Genomic DNA, 18,163 nt, shown 5'->3' with positions numbered 1-18,163 from the left:
CTCCTTCATACAGACTTACAGGAATATGCTGCACAAAATTCCCCTCTAGCTATGTGACACTGAGATTCTTCACTCTGCATTATAACATAGGCAACTTACACTCCAAAACATTTTACATATGACCAGTTGGAGGGGACAGTCAATATCTTTGAGGACATTCTGCCCTGGTGAAAACCAAGGTCCTTACTGGCAGCAGTTGCTATAATGGAGCCTGGCTCATAAATGTGGGGATTTTGCCAGAATGATTTTGTGGATGCATCTGTACACCTTTGTGCACTACAGTTTTGTAAATTGTAGCTTTAGTAGGAAACCAAAAGGTGCACGTGGTTAAATACTACTGTGAGAAAGAAAGAGGGTGTGCAGAGAAGTTGTGGAGTCTCCTTCCTTGAAGATACTCAAAAACTGTCTGGCTGTGGCTTCGCCTACTTTAGAGAGGATTGGCCCGGCTGGTCTCCTGAGATTCCTTGAAATCTATAACACTCTGTGCGTTGGTCCCAAATAGCTTAGTACTCCTGGTGGCCGGTAATAAGATTTGCCTGTACAGGAATATGGGCTTTGACTTGCACACAGAACTCTAGCCCTATACAGGGAATAAATAAGAAAATGTAAAAACACAAGCCCTAACTACAAAACTTGTAATAAGTTCTCACATATATTTGCACGTATGCAATAGAAAGGATTAACCTGTCATTGCAGCAAAAGGGTTGATTTTACAGCGATTTAAAAAAAAAAATCTGACCTTGACATATAACTAATAAAAATCTGTGGAAATACACCATTCTGATACTAATACGTAATAAGAATCAGTCCCATTTTAAAATACTGATTCATATTAGTTTTACTTCATCAGTTTCACAGAACTCTTAGATTTATATCAACATAAGAAAGACTAGAAACGAACTCAACCAGCAACTTTTACGTTTATAATTAACAAAACTGTGATGCTTAAACTGACCCATTAACGTTACAAATCTCCTGAACTCACAGTACATGTTTTCTGTGAAATAACAATACATTTTTATGACTTTTATTAGTATAGCATTTAATATTAATTTGACTCTCTCACTTAGTCTTAGAGGTTGTTTCTTTCTGCAGAATGAACATGCCAACAGTTGAAATTTGTGGGTCCAGACCTAAGTAGCCCACTGTAAGAGAGTCAGTGAGCAGCCATCATTTTTTTTTGTCTTCAACAGCTACCTCATACAGAGGCAAGGATCTTTAAGTAGATCTTTCAGTCCTTATAACATAAAATTACAGACAGAAACAGCCATAAGATGGAAACAGTATAATGAAGCTTTCACCATGCTTTATTTGTGTATGAATGAATATATACATAAACTACACACATTAAGTATAAACTTGGGTCTTTACAACTGACAAGCATGCCAAAGTTCAATGCTTCAAAGAAAAATAGTTTTTCTTAATTGTTTTGAGTGGTACAAATAACTTTCTCACTTCCACAATTTATGCCAGAGTAAATCTAGAATCACTAATTTTCTCAATCTCTGCCTATGCTTACTGTGTAGCTGCAGCCTTCCGTCACTACTGTGGTTAGTACTGCACGTTAAAGCTACACAAATGCACAAGTGGGCTGCTCTTTCACTTAGATTACAAAATATATAAACATGAGTAAGTGAAACATTCTCTGTAGCTATGATTAATTTTACCAGCAAAGGTCATAAAAACTGAAGCTTTCTAAAAAACAGATTGTGAGGAAATAGAAAATGCAGCTATGACAGCAGAGCAACAAGATCCCTAAACACAGCGAGAATTTGCTGAAACATGACAGCAGTAGGCACAGAAACAAAAGAAAGAAACTACTTACTTGCAGGAGACCAGAGTTACACAAGAATCTCCAAAGAGACACCCTTGCCTCCACTGCCAAACCTTAAATGAGGTTGGGAAGGTGTGGGTCCTGGCTCCACCTCTTCTGGTCACTGAAGTACACTACATGCACCTGAGCTCCGCTGGGTTCTCACCAGGTGGTCAATCATGGTCTAAGATATGACATAGTATTTCCATTACAACGCATGTGTTTCCTAGCTTTTTTTTTTTTTTTCCTTCTTAAACAAAGGAATAGAGAAGGTAATTTTCATCATATATGTAATAAGAAAGAACTTAAGTGGCCTTTGTTATTCTCTTCATGGTAAAATCAGATTGAGAATAGCCAAAGAGTAGGTTAGAACTAAGTAAATAAGTTAAAAATAATCATTCATAGTACTGAAATATGTGCAAATTCTTTTCTTCAAGAAATTCAAACAGAAATAATCTCAAACTGTTTATTGAATTTATTTATAGAGTACCTTCTGACTTCTAGCTAAAACTCTTTTATGAAAGGAAATTGGGGTAAGAAGGAAGAGTTGAGAAGAAAAAGAGTGGTGAAGAGGAGAAGGGCTACAGGGTTTGCAGTTAAATTTGAGACATTTAAACTTACGTGCAAGCAGGGGTCTGGATTTTGATATTTATGTTGCATTGCTGTGGGTTATGCTATGGGTTACGCATATTCTAATTTGCTCAAGAGAGTCACTGTGATTCCAGAAGGCAAAACATTCTTTTCTTCTTTGAGTAAAGAGAAACGTTATACTCCATCTAAACAAATAATTTTAAAGTGACTTGCTTACAAGCAACGCACGTATATGAAACTCAAAAAAGCAATATACTGTATTAAGTAAACCGTATTTGTTTTGTGGTATAAATGAATAACAGTTCAAAATGTTCAAGATGATTGAACATTAGAATCAACACGTAAAACATGCATAATTTGTATGAAACAACGTTCAGGTGAAAATTATAATATACTAAACATAGATAATTTGCTGAATTATTTTATTATTTTATTTTATTTGATACAATAAGAATGAAGACTACAGCCACAGATCCAACTTACTGATAACTAGCTTAACTTGTTTCAGCTCACGCATGAACTGTCAATATGTCTCTGAACCCATTTCACACTTGACCTTCTGGAGGGCAGTGGAGCAATATAGAAACGTACGCTATTCTCTCTGGTCTCTGACATTGTTGAAAGGCAAAAAAAAATGCACCAGAAAATCTATATTGAATTAATATACAAACAAAATCTTTATATAGGAAAATTAAAAAAAAAAAAAAAGCAAGAAATGAAATAAATTCATGAACTGAAAGCTGTGCTTTCAGTTATAGAGTCTCTTAAGAGTAGTGCTCTGATGCATTAATAGTGGAGGCAGGAATTCAGTTTAAATATTGCTGCAGCTTAAGGTACACAATTATATTCTTCAGTGTCGACATTTTCACCTTGATAAGCATAATAATGCCATGCAGATGCAGACTAAAACCCATAATTTCAGCACTCTGCTTCTACTCACGTTGATTATAATAAGGTATGGCACTGAAGCATGCATGATCCCACATTTAATTGTCAGCATAGCCTTTCATTTAAACAAGAAGTTAGTTAACAGTGTGCTTTCTACAGTGAATGTGGGAGGCATCTCAAGTAGCTGTGGCTAAACAGGGAAAGTTAAAAGCATCAGTAAAAACATGTGTGAAAAACTAATGACTTAAATTCACCTCCAGTTTCTCAGTGGGTGTCAATGTAAATTGAGAACAATAATATGATATGTTTGTATTTGCAAGAAAATCTTTGCTTTTTTTTTCTCACTTTATTTTTAAACAGGTAAAGTTTTGCTGTTGTTAGCATTTAGTATAAAACAGTAAGTCAGACAACAACGAAGAACAGATCAAGTATAAATGTAAATTGAAAAATGAATAAGTATTATGAAAACTAAAAACTGGCAAAAGGAAATTACACATTCTCTTTTTTTACATGACCTATTTAATATATTTGCTAATTTACTTCTAGCAGGAGCTGAACAATACTTAGCAAGTAGAAAACAATTTAAACTAGGTCTGTAGTCACGTATATACATTTATATATATCAATACGTATAAATGTACAAATGTAAATCAATATGCATGCATATATATAAATCAATAGCTTGAAAATATCCAGCTTGTATCCAGCAGGAAAAAAAATGGTATTGACAACAAAAAAATCCCTATCTTTCTGAAAGGTATATTTTCTTGGATCTTTATCTAGCCCTATGCTTTGCTTGATTCTCAAAAACATAGCACTTAAAAATAAAAACAAAACATCAACATCAACAAATAAATCTCAAACTTGAAACAGTCCGAATACCACAGCTTACAAACACTACTTAATTCTCTTTTAGGTCATCACGATGCTTTAGTAACTTAAATCCCTTCTGATCATATGAAAAGAAGACTCAGAAATACATCATTAGGAATAGGAAGTTTTTTTGCCTTGTCTTGTCAAATGCCACATTATATTTTCTAGGAGTAATTAACTCACACACAACTTCTCTTTCATGCATTTAGTCAGACAATGTATCTGAATTTGTAAGTTGGATGGCTGGTATCACTGTAGCTCAAAACCAAGGAGATGCTTTGTCAGTGGAAAGACAGCATATGTCAGAAGCAGAGCTGAGAAGCTTGTGGGAGGTCTGGAACAAAATCAAGCAGGTGCGTGGCTGGTGCCTGCTGCACCACATTTCTGTTAGCTGAAGTTAATGGCAACTCTTAACTCAGCCCATCAACATGTGACATGAGACAGACTGATTTGTTTTGCTGGAACTTCCAGAATGTTACTGTTGTGTTCTCTATTAGAAACTGGGGGGGAAAAATAAAGCTATGAGGCGTCCCAGGATATAATAAAGCTGCTCCAAAAGAAATGCCTCTTATTTAATTATATTGGCCCACAATGGCAGAAGCAGATGTTCGTGAACCTTCCTGTAGAAGCATACTCCTGTAGAGTATGAACATTCAGTATTCCATCAGCATCAAACCTGGTGGGATACAGTACTTTAAGGTCAAATCACTGCCTCGGATTATGGTGGGTACAATTTGTATACTTGTAATCACTTGATCTTTTGCTAAAGTGACTATTTTAATCCTTTTATTTAGATGGAGAAGGATCTCCACATCCTCAGTTGAATTTTGATGACAAGCAAACCAATAAGTAGACTTGGCAGAAAAAGCCCTTTTAACAGGACATGAAATTCATCAGTAGTGTTCAGAATCACTGCCTAGTATTTAGAAGTTGATGGACCAGATCCTATCACAGAAAGCAGAAAAAGCCTACTAACAATTTCTTGCTTAACTGGCAACATTTTTAGATATCTTACATACCTCTGCTCTCTTCTGTTGAAAGGAATTTCGGTGGAGAAATAAAAAAGAAAAATGTAAGGGAAAAACCAGCAGTAAGAAAAAGCAATACATTTATAATTCTTTTGTATAATGAACAGTAACAGCTTCTGTAGTAAATGAAAAAAAATCTCTCCTTTATGAGGCTATATTGATTTTATAAACATAGCAAGTATCGTCATTTGGTCATACAAATATGTGACAAAAACTGAAATGAACCTGAAATGCAAATTTTATGTGTTAAGCTATCAAAGGTATTCAGTTTACTCTATTTTTATAGGCAGCAGTAGATAATAAAAACTGAGTAAAATCCTGAATAAAAACCTAAATAAATAGGGAACAATGAATGCTGAAGTTTCTCAGCTGCAAAACTACCTTAAGCTAAATTCTGTAAGATTTGATGTGGCAAGGAAAATGGAATATGACTATTACTGACTTGCACTAAATTATTTGACATTCAGCTATGCATCCTTCACCTCATACCTTGGGTCAGCTGTATAAATTGTAGACTAAGCATTACAAAGATGAGCTTTATTCTCCCATCCACCTTCTGTTCCATGTTCATTCCTAGTCAGAAGAGCCCAAAAGTTCTGTTGGTTTCGTCAGTTATTAGGCACACTGAAACTGGAACAGGTGACACAGGCCACCACTCTTTTTCTTCAGCCGTAATCCCTTTTCCAGCCGTAGGAATCATCTGCAACTGGCCACAGGAAAGGAGTATAGATGATGAGCTGTTAGGGAAATGCTACACTACATAGCAATACAAGTTTCCAATAAAAGACATATGCCTCAGTAAATGTCTTGGAAGGTCTTTCCTGTGATGTATGCGCTTCTTTGTGGACCAGACTACAGCACTGGCTGCAGATCAAAGCAGCTGGATAGCAAAATCTTGTTTTAATGAAGTAAAATACTATGTTGATAGTAAAGCTTGCAATTAATTTTAAAACTCCCTATGCATTAATTGGTCATAGTTTTGAAGCGAAGTGTACTGCAGTTCAAATACTGGATGTAGTCAATGTCTTCAGCTTTAATTAACTACTGCATCCATATTAACATGAAAAAAAAGAAGGAAAAAAAAAAAAGGAAAACCAAAAAATAGCATATCTTTCATGGGAGAAAACAGTTGAATCATTTAATATCTGTCAACAAATGATTACCAGATCTCAGAGGCAAAAATCATCTAATTGGCCCTTAGCATTTAGAAGCAGCTGAGAGATTGGGAGGATATTATTCCATAAATATTGTCACATATTATCTTATCTTAATAATTATATACAGTTTATATGACAAATTATATTGAAGGCAGCTTGCATAACCATTTATTATTCAGAACACAAAGTGAAATGGGACAACAGCTAATCCCCACAACAAACAGTGCTCTTTATACATCAGTACTGATAAATTAAAACAGTCATGCTGAATAGTATCTCGTTTTGCTTTTGTAAGACAACTGGAACGTCTAAAACTGTCTGGAAATAACATTAAAAAAAAAAGGTTTTCTTTAGTGATTTAATTACATCTGCATTAATTTTTCAGCAAAATTTGCTGTTATGTTCAGAATTACATATATAATAAGTATAATACAAAGAATTATACTTAGTACTTCATATGAGGTTATCTTTCAAAAGTGATGATCCAATTGATGCTGAAGGGGGAGCATCTGACAACCTTCTTGTCAAAAATCTAAGATTCCTTAGCAGAATGCTGTAAAATCAATATAGAACCATTATCATAATTCAACCATTTTCTATGCATTCTTCCTGTGGCTGGTTGTTTCACTTTCCTATCAGGATTGCATCCTCCTATTTTACTCCACTTCTCCACTACTGCGACCACAATTTTCTGTTTTCTAATGTGGGTGAAATGACACTGCCTTTTTAGGGTGCATATCATCGTCTACTGACTGTAATGAAGCCCAAATAGCTTGTCTTGCTTAGATTAGCTACATTACAAATAAACTGCAAGGTGACAAGATCATTATGAATCTTTTTCCTTTTTCTTAATAGTCATGTAGAAGCTCAGTAATTTCTTTGTGTAGTTTCTCATACCTATCAATCAGACTTTGTTTTTCTAGATCCTTAAGAGCAAAGTATTACTCTCTTTCACACCATTCTTATTTGTGGTCCTTTTCTTCCCTTTCCACATACAGATACTAATCTTCATCTATGCAGGTCCCATATAGAAAAATGTTTTACTACCATAGTTAGCATGTGGAAGTCATTTGTCAATGCCACAATCATGAAATGCATTCGAACTCCTGCTGTTTGTTTGCCCTCACAGGCCTGATGTGACTTTTTTTTTAAACCGATAGCAGGAAGTCAGATTCTTATTCTTTCACAGCTTTTATGAGCTCAGTTTGAATGGCAGGTCCACATCTCACATAGATTTGTTAATTACAGATGTGATACTACCAAATAGATTCTTAATTGCTGCCTATGTGCAGAAATTGGCCTAATTTTCCTCTTACTGGTTCCACAGTAACAGGATAGTGTCATAATTGGCACACTAACATAAAGCAAATATGAATAAGGTCAGTACTAGACTAGCTCCCTTTTCTGGTGCAAAGAAACACAGATTGGATTTCTATTGGATTTTTAGGAAAAAAAAAAGCTGAATCCAGAATTTTTCTTTCCATTCAACTATTGTTTCCATATGTTATTGATTATAAAGGCAGTGTTTCTTCATAAAAGCAAAATCTTAATGTTATATGGGTTCTTGGGAGAAAAAGACCCATTCAGAACTGTCTTAATAGTTATTCAGAAAACGGAAATAATAGATGCAATTTTTGAACAATCCCACACTTAGTATCATCTGAGGTGGTTGATCATATTCTAAGAAATCGGGAAGAAAATTCTACAATATTGCCTAAATAATTATGATTACATGAATATGTTTGCTCATTTGTAGCTCTATTAGTTTTTCTCGGAGTATACGAGTTTTTAAATTTCTATTATTTTTCCCAGTATTACTTGCACATCTTTGCAAACACTTAACTCTGATCCATTATATTCAAGTATAAATACAAATTCATGTACACGCACAGAACATACTGTACAATTTGTAAGTCATATTTATGGGACAAAAATGCTAGTGCGTTATCCAAATGAAGTTAATGTTCATTATGAAAAGATTACTTGGAATATATTTTATCCCAAAAGTATCTGTTGGAAAGTACAATTCCATACAAGCAGCAGAATTTGTTATATAAAATTTAGAAAGCTTTATCTCTTAACACGTTTTGATTTACAAAGTGAGAAAAGATCCTGACTCTGAAAAATCCTTATTTGATTGTGAAATAACTGAGTGTCCCATTGGTAAATTTAAGGGATTGCTAATGAAATATGATACCCTGCCTTTCTTCTCCTCTGCTTGAGCTCTATAACCTGCTGTTTAGGTCTGAGAAAAAAAAGAAGGAACATCAGTGCTAAGTTGCACCAGTAACAACTTGTGTTCTGATGTTATCTGATCCCATTATTTTTAGTTTATACACTTTGCAAGGTCCAGTCTCTCTACTGATAAGAAGACATGAAAAAAATTTTCACAGGTCTCATGAAAAAAGGAGCAAGCATAACACAGGGCATTTGGAGCATATTATGGGAGTGTTCAAAACTTATGAGGAGTTATTTTAGGAAGAAGGGCTGCAGGAACAAGGTGTATCATGGAAAATTAGGCATTGGAAGATAGACATTTGGAAGAAAAATCTACTGAGGTAGGTTATGAAACTCACACATGGATTATTTACCATTCCTGAAGATTTAGGGAAACAGTCATGGCTTCTTTGAGCTACTGGTGGTATGAGACTTGCTCCAGTCGAGCTGGACACCTTCCAACCAACATTTTCACGATTGTCCCTTAGTTTCTCATGAGCTCAGCAGATCATGGGAAGAGACGTCCTAAAAAAAGAGAAATACCGTAACTTGTAACTGCAATAGGAACAGATATATCTGCATATTTCTTTCTCCCACTGCTTAACTTTATGTGTAGCAGATAGATACAAGAGCAGATTTTCCACTACAACTAACACCGACAGATGATGTAAAATGAGAAAGTTAGAAACATGTCACTTATATTTAAAAAAAAAAAAAAAAAGAAAAACCTCAGAATATATAATACATACGAAATCCCAAAACACTGAGTTCCTGAAAAATAATCAATAACATTTCTTTCTCAAAACCTTGTAAAACATAGTATTTTGAAGAAAAATAGGTCAACTGCAGTGCTGTTACAAAATGTAATAAATTGTGTGAGGTATCTTAATCATTTTTTTCATAAAGTCAGTGGTGTCTTAATGCAAAAGAAATGTGCTGAAATGGTTGCTAGTCATTGCCTCCTGAGCTCCACTGGGCTCTTGATATGCAGCTCATAATTTTCTAGAGCAGAAGGGATAAAATGAAAACTGAAGCGAGTCACAAATCTTAATTAAATGCTTTAATGGTGTAGTTTTCAACAATGATCATTCCAGGCTTTCAAAGTAATTTGAATATAGCTGAGCGTATGTAGGCACTTTAGCCATCTTTACATACATTTTTTTAGCATATCTGTAATGTTGGTGCAAGCATACCAAACAGGTGTGAGCGCATTCTTTTTTTCCTTATGTGTTGTTGTTTTCTGCATCATTCAATAAGTGTGCCAAAGCTCATATTATGTTAATTCAGAATGTGCTGGTTTTTTTGTTCCCCTACTGGGTTATGTTAATGAAGAGGAAAACGTTAACCAACTATCATTGTAAGAGAAGGGAATATAAAAATCTTTCACAGAAATTTGAAATAATTTTGTTACCAACTGAATTCCAAGTATTGTATAACTGACTCAGATGTTTGTATTTACATTCAAATGAGGACATGTGAGTATTGCTGAAAGAATTATCTCATAGAATGAGGTGTCTCCAGTCCACAGATAGTAATCTTTGATAACATTCTTCCAATCTTTCTGATGAGGTCTTTAGTGGTGACATTATATACTGAAACAATACTTTTTCATCTTGTGAGAAAGTTTTCATGTCAGTACATAAAAGAGGCACAGAAAACTATATTTATTGGAACGGAAACAATTGCCATGCATGTTACTTTATTTCAGTTACTCCACTAAACTCTTACGAGTAAACAAAATGAGGAAAATCATGCTTAAGATGAAATTGATCAAGTCTTAAAATAGGTACCCAAAATCAGTCAGATGATCTGTACTCTGTGTTCTCTCTCTCTTTCATAATTTTATTCAAATTGCAACTCAAATTTGCTTTGGGACAGAAGATGGAGGAATCAGTAAAGAGTTCTTATAGCAAATTTTATCTTGACAAATACACAGATATTTTTTGTTTGTTTAATTAATTGCTCTATATGCACTTCATGTATCTCACTTTGTCCTATTCTGGTATATGCTTTTTAGCCTTTGAACATAAACATTGACTTCAACTTGCATGTTGGTCACAGCAAGTGATCACCATCTATTTATACAGATAGTTGCTACCATCTCCATGTATTTCCTGGGAGAGCAAAATATCTTCCTTATTTCCTTACATAAAAGAGAAAGGAGTTACTAAATCAGTTGGTATACAAACATGAAACAGGGCTCCCTGTGCCTGAGTTGCTGTGAGCTGCTCATGGCAGAAATGCCAGTTAAAGACCTATTTCATGTCTTTCAGCTTGCCACAGACCCCACCAATCATAGCTTGCTTAATTTATAACAAACCCAGCTAGGTTATTTTGATGTGATACTTGCTATTAGTACTCAGTTTTCTCTTAAGAAACCAGCAGCACGTGAAGCAGGAATTTATTTGACCAGTTATGTTGGAAGATCAATAACCTAGTAGAAGTGCTGGTAGTTTACTGGGATCGGTTAACTGAAATAACTTGTTCTTTTATAAGTTAATATAGCTTTGATATGGAAGGATTCCAGTTGCAAATGTATCACAATCTATTCGAGACAAAAGGATCAGAACTTCCTATAGAATACATCAGTCCAAAAGCTAGTCAAATTTTATCTGGTAAAAATTGGAAAGCAGCAAACTTCCCTATTTTTTTCCTACCTATATTCTACAGAATAATTTGATTGTTTAGTAACACATCATTCCTGACTTCCACGGTTACTACAAAGATACCCTTTAGAAGACAAAAGATACACTACATCAGACATTAACATTTAAAATGCATGAAAAATATACAGGTACATCCACTCTTTATTGGATCTTTTCAGACTTCACCTATTTGATTTAGATTAGAAAAATATATTAAAAAGAAAGCGAAATCCATAAATAGTTTAACTTAGCAAAGCTGAAATGAAATCATGACATACATGCGATTAAAATGGTATACCAAGAATAACACATGAGAAAAAAATAAGGAAAAACATTATTCTACATGCTTTCATCACGTATATTGCCTCATATTTTTCTAGGATTATTCAGCACGCTCTCACCACTGCCCTCTTTGTATTTCTTTTTCTCCCCCTACTGCTTTACCTGTCTACACCTAGCCCCACTTCACTTTTCTCCTGACATACATATAGTAACTCCCTTGAGCTTTTTGCACTTAACACTTAACAGCTCTCTCTCTGAAAGGTGAAGAAATGAGATCATTCACTATGACGCTGGATAGGAAAACTGTAGATAGTTCAAGAGAATAAACCGATGTCACGGAGTTGATCAGATCAATCTATGTCCGTGACAGGGGCGACAGGCCTCTACCCTCCCCCCCCCCACCCCAGTCCCACGAAAATGGGAAGGAAGGAAGGGAGGAAAAGAGCAGCGGCAACAATCTATGGAGGAAAACTTATTTTACTATAATATTGGAATACAAGATAACACAATATATACAATTTAATTGAAATTGAGATTAATAAATCAGACAAGATGAGAGAGAGAGAGTTTCTGGGACCGATTCAAACCTGAAAAGCTTGGAACGGCTAGGAAAGCACCCTCCAGCACCCACTGCAAGGCAGCAAGAGAGCGCCCCCCCCACCCGGAAGGGCCAGATCCTGTGACTGCTGTAATGTACAGGGATAGGTAGCTGGGATTGGGGCAGTGACACTTTAATGCCCCGTACACTACATGATGTTTTGATGTGGAATACTGAAACCCAAAATAACAAACAAACAAACAAACAAAAAACATAGAACCATAACAACCGAAAAAATCAAGTCAACGCACCTGTCATAATTACAGGCAATACTGTCTGCTATTTAGCTTGTTAAGCAGAAGGTAAGGGCCAGCTTGCTTGTTGCAGGTATTCCAGGTTGCCACATACCAGCTGGAACAGTCCCTAAGAAAGTAAATAATTGTGTCTGTAGGGTTATTTCAGAACTTTAAATGATAAGATTTTAAATATCTTATGTGAGCACAGATGGAGACAATGCTGTCACTGCAAAGGTTGCCATTAGAAACAGATTGAGCCCAATAATCAGACAGGACTACTAATGTTTACAAGTACCCTCTGCCTAACTAGCACTGGCAGGATGCTTTCCTTACAGTGATATATGTACAAGCTGTGACTTGCATTTCATTTTCAACCTTGGCAGACCATAATAATCTGTTAATGAATGAAGACATCTTTAAGCATGTAGTTGTAAGCCAACAGCAGTTGGTAATCCTCCATATCCATTTTATTTCATTCCATTTACAATTCCACTTAAAATGAAGCAACGAATAAACTACTGATGGTTGGCCAGCAATACCCATATGACCTTAGTGTTTGAAAACTGCAAAAAAGCAGAACACGCAATGCCAATGACAAGCGTACATTTTCAATATGCACACAAGTGGTGCATTTGAAAGCCATTCTGAAAACAAATTTTAGCAAACTCAACCAAAACTTCTACTGTTAAATAAGGTATATACACACAAACAGACAAAAGCTATTTGGAAATGGCTACTAAAAACAACACGTAGTATGAGACGTTTCTACAGTTCACTTTTTGACATAACATATAACAGAATCAGTTACAGAACACATAACAAACAATCACAATTTCAGTAAATCCCGGAAATGTATTTTTTCACTATATTGTCACTAAACAGACAATTCTACAGAAAACTTTGGTTATATAATTCTCAGTAATAAATATAAAGTTGTTTCTTATTTAGCATTAAAGAGAGAGTAAATAGAGCAAATAAGGGACTTCTAAATTTCAGTACTCAGTCATGCTCTGCACATTATTCTTTTTCTTAGGTGTATACAGTTACTACAGACAACAAAATTTATTCACTTACCTCCTTTTGCCTTGAAAGAGTTGAGTTGTCACCAGCCATTAAGAAGTCAGCTTTTTTTTTAATGACTAAAGTAAATAATTTCATATTATTACTACTGTTTCTCACCCTCTTGCTCAATTCGATTTCAATACCTTTGTTATAATGTCTTTACTATTTATCCCTTATAAAATAATTCTATCAAAAATAAATAGTATAGAAAATCCATGTTTTTTCCTCACTATGAACTCCTTTGAAAATTCTACAATGTGTGACCAAATAATTTTTTTAAGTGACATTGCAAAGATCAACTAATATTTATACTACAATATTTAGTTTAATCAGAATACATGGAGTATCTAAAAAGCTATCAAGTTTTCAACATCATAACACATATGAAGAACTCTTTCAACAAGATCTGCTAACTAGCAATGAAAAAATTCCCTTGTGTCTTCAGACTTGATTGGAATAGCACCTTTATGACAAATTAACACGTAGTCAAAAAAAGTGAGTATCACAATTGAATTGTATCCCTGAATTTGGCAATAGATTTTAACCTCTGTTACAAAAGAAAATGTGATGCTAAGTATTTTGAAAATATTTTCACCGTATCAGACCATTTGGAGGTTGGATAGGTCACAAAAAATCTGCAAATCTGAAATTTCATATACAGTTTATTAGGTGTTTGTTGTGGCATAATACTGTATTTATTCTCTTCAAGATGACCAATTAAAAAAGTCAGTATGATCTACTGCTTACTTGAACTGTCAGATAAAATAATTAAGTTCACAGTGAACCAAAGTCTACCAAATTTCTCACTAAACTACTGGATGCAGCTCTAATTCTCATTGTAGTTCTACTAAATAACAATATTATAACTACAATTGACTGGTAAGCAATTACTGCTTACTAGCTAAAAACAAAGATAGCATATATCTCAAAATATTTTTAGCATTCATAGAGTAATCATAGAAAATGATTGCATTGTTCCTGATTTTCTATCCTGAACTTATACATGTGAGTATATAATAATGCAAATTAATGGGGCTCATGTCTTATTAAATGCTTTCTTGAGATACCTTACTGGAATTGTGGTAGGATTTGGATGTCTGATGATTTGGAAGTTTGGAGCAAAAGCAGCAGAACAGATTGCTCCCTCACGCTGATACTGACTTATGTAGGACAGATCTGTGCTATGTGGGGCACTGGGCTGAGCTTTGCCAGTTTCCCCTCTGACCACAGGATGTTAATACAGATTCCAGCACTTCAGTGTTAGGTAAAATCACTTCACTGCTCCATTTCTCTGCTCCACTCACCAAGCTACTCCACTCCTAGCCAGCTGCAGCAGACATAAAAGCAACAGGACCTCTGAAATTTTATCCCCACAGCTCTTCAGGAGACCTTGTTACTGTCACACTTTGATGCACCATTTGAAGCACCCTGAGGTAGGGAAGAAATGGAAAAGTCACAGGCATGTACGCAGCAGCTAGGAGGGTGATATGGATGCTGCAAGCTACTTGATCAAAACTTGCAAAAACAGGGGTAGTTTAGATGAAAAAAGCAGAAACTGTAACTATGATTTATGCAAATCCACACTGAACTATGTTAAAAGATTATAATCTATTACTTTTAAAAGGAGCTGTTAGTATCTACATCACTCCTTTGCTCATAAGACTGAGAAAAATCTGCCAAAATTTCTTACCTGCTGTCCCATTTCTGGCATTCACAGTCTCATAGCAAGAATGATTTTTCCCCAACTTATTTCTGTTACCAATTTTCTTTCAGATAAAAATACAATACATACAATCAGCAAAAATATGTCCGTTTCATTTCCCCATGCTTTCCTTCTTGACAGCAAAATTTGTAATTTTTCTGAAGGTATAATTTTTTTCCATTGATGAGTGAAGCTACTGTTTCATCCACTAAATAACTAACAGAAACTTGGCCTGCTTGGGATAGAATTTCTGCTGAGTCCTCATAATGGAAAATTTAGCCATAACTAGAAGTTAAGGCTTAATAAAGCTGCTTTTGTATCCAGCTGGAGAATAAAGTTCTTTAGAAAAGGATGGAGTCATGGAATTTTCAAGGCGCTACAGATATAGCTGCTGATCTATTCCAAAATTTTTTTAGTAAAACAAATGAGACAAAAGGATCTTTTTCTAGATCCTAGAAAAAGAATCTAGATTTTTGTCTTAGAGAAACAGGAAAATCTAGACAATTCTGAGATGTAATACAATTATTACACTTCTGAGAAGATGCATTTTATTATATCCAATGACCTTCAAAGTTCTGAACCAGATTGCTGGGCTTCCTCAGAAGGTGGTGATGAAGAGACTAAAGGAGAAAGAGAGAGGTGGGGTGAAGAGAGAAAACTCATTATACTGTAATTATAATTAATAATTACAGTCACTACGAATTACAGTGAGAGTTTGGCAAACTTATGTGTTTAAGTGGGATTTATAGAAAGGAAACATAAATACTTTTAAAAATTTCTGGTGCATAGCTGCATAAACACATTTTTGTTATATAAATATATATATATATACACAGATATACAAAGTTTAGAATGTGTTACTATATTCATTTGCAACTTAGAGATAAAAAGCTGTCCATCAAAGGGCTTGATGACACAGACATATCATCTACCAGTTGAGCGTGTTGTTAATAAACATAGATTGATTTCACAAATGGTGTAGAAAGATAGCTTATCTTTATTCTGTAGAATTTTATAGGACTGAAAAAGTGAGTTTTGCCTTAAACTACCTTGAAAAGTCTTGAAATGGATCATTCGGCCCAGTTTTTTGTTGTTATTTTTTGTTTTATGAACTTGATGTATTGATGTATTGTCCATCAGTTGGTTTACTTGATCCTTTCTTACTCTAACAAAAGCATGAGAATAATGAAATATTCTTAGTGTAAAGTTCTAGCATTTTTATAATATCTCCTACCATAGTTCTTATACCTCATAAAATGGATGAGGGTTTTTTTTTTTTTTAATCTTTCTCTTCATTTATTAACTATTTTACAGCTAGTAATAGATAAAAGATCAAAAGGACTGTTATCCTTTGGTAACTCCAGGAAAACACCTGAAATTCCCTTTTCTGGAGTAGTTCAAAGATATGAACACAACTATTTCTGTCAAAGACAACACTTATCCCAACTCCAGATTTTCTTTGAAAACTAACTTGTGGACTTCCTCAGAACTATAGAATCACATTACATATTCAGGCCCAAGCCTTACTCTCACATTCTGGAGTGAGTTTATATCTTCCCAAATAAGAAATTAGGATAGGTAAATAGGTGTGAAAGAAATTAGGATAGGTAAATCTTTCGAACCATTTTGAACCAGCTAAGGATTGTGATGAAGGAGGCCACAGAATGTCTTTTTATCTTCAGCCGTTTTAAAACGGATTAAACAAGCATCTGTTCATACAGACATGCTTGCTGATCCTACTTTCAGGCAGGAGAACAGAGTAGATGACTTCCCAAGATGAACTCCAATTTGTTGACTTCAAATGCTGCTTTCATGGCCTTTATCCTACAAGTGTGGCATCAGTATGTGGCTTTGCATATTTCTAATCTTTTGGGGAAGAAAGTGAATTATGAACTCAACATTCCTCAGCAAATTTTTCTTTTAAGATGAATCTTTGCTTGTCACACTGGTAATAGCATCATCTATGTTGCTCATAAAATCTCAGACTGATTTCTTCACTGAGATATTGACTTGGATTTCCTTTCTGAAAATTTACTACCACTTTTTATATGTTTTGTACATACAAAATAAAACTTGCCAGATTTTGTGCATACTTGCAGAAGTGAGACTAAATTTAACCACTACTCTGGGATGCAGCAACCTAGTGGAATCTACACCTTTATTTTGGCTAAGAGGTTTATTACACATTGTAGGGGAAGTGCTACATCTCTAACAGTAGGATAAAAATTCAGCATTCATGCTAAAGGAAACAATTAGAAATCCTGATGGTGCAAAAATGCCTCAGATAACTCTGCCAGGGAGTCCTTCCTCCAAATAGGGTTTGCAAGGAAAAAAAATCACAGAATCATAGAATTGCTCAGATTGGAAAAGACCTTAAGCATCATCAAGTCCAACCATGACCTAACCATACTCCCCTAACAACCCTCCACTAAACCATGTCCCTAAGCATCACATCCAAACTGTTTTTAAACACATTCAGGGATGGTGACTCAGCCACCTCTCTGGGGAACTTATTCCACTGCTTAGCAACCCTTTCTGTAAAGAAATCTTTCCTGATATCCAACCTCAACTTACCCTGTCACAACTTGAGGCCATTTCCCCTCATCCTGTCACCACTGGGAAGTGACCAGCTCCATTCTCGCTGTAATCATCCTTCAGGTATTTGAAGAGAACCGTAACATCTCCCCTCAGTCTTCTCTTCCCCAGAATAAGCAGCCCCAGTTGCACCTTGTAGGGCATATTCTCCAAGCCCTTCAAGAGCCTTGCTGCCCCCTTCTTTGGACTTGCTCCAGCTCCTCAATGTCCTTTCTGTACTGAGGTGCCCAAAACTGAACACAGTATTCAAGGTGAGGCTTCACCAGGGCTGAGTACAGGGGCAGGATCACTTCCCTAGTGCTGCTCAACACACCATTTCTGATACAAGCCAGGACACTATTGGCCTCCTTAGCCACCTGAGCACATAGCTGGCTCATATTCAGCCAATTGTCCATCAGTACACTGAGATCCCTTTCCATCAGGCATCACAGAGGTTGGAAAGGACCGCTAGAGGTCAGCTAGGGCAACCCTCTGCT

The 18,163-nt window shown here is 35.4% G+C and overlaps 1 long non-coding RNA gene across 2 annotated transcripts in view; it reads right to left on the bottom strand.

The window, feature by feature from the left end:
• Nucleotides 1–3,822: 3,822 nt before the first annotated feature.
• The window catches only part of LOC125692447 (uncharacterized), a 41,087-nt gene continuing 26,746 nt past the window's right edge, over nt 3,823–18,163 (bottom strand). For both annotated transcript variants that reach the window (XR_007376669.1, XR_007376668.1), the window contains exons 2-5: nt 14,695–14,818; nt 12,344–12,455; nt 8,942–9,092; nt 3,823–5,899 (exon numbers count right to left, since the gene is read on the bottom strand). This is a non-coding gene — a long non-coding RNA (uncharacterized LOC125692447). The remainder of the gene's footprint in view (nt 5,900–8,941; nt 9,093–12,343; nt 12,456–14,694; nt 14,819–18,163) is intronic.

The sequence above is a fragment of the Lagopus muta genome, chromosome 4 (genome assembly GCF_023343835.1).
Source record: "Lagopus muta isolate bLagMut1 chromosome 4, bLagMut1 primary, whole genome shotgun sequence".
Classification (NCBI taxonomy): Eukaryota; Metazoa; Chordata; class Aves; order Galliformes; family Phasianidae; genus Lagopus; species Lagopus muta.
Note: the sequence above shows the minus strand (reverse complement) of the source record. Positions and strands in the feature narration are given on the sequence as shown.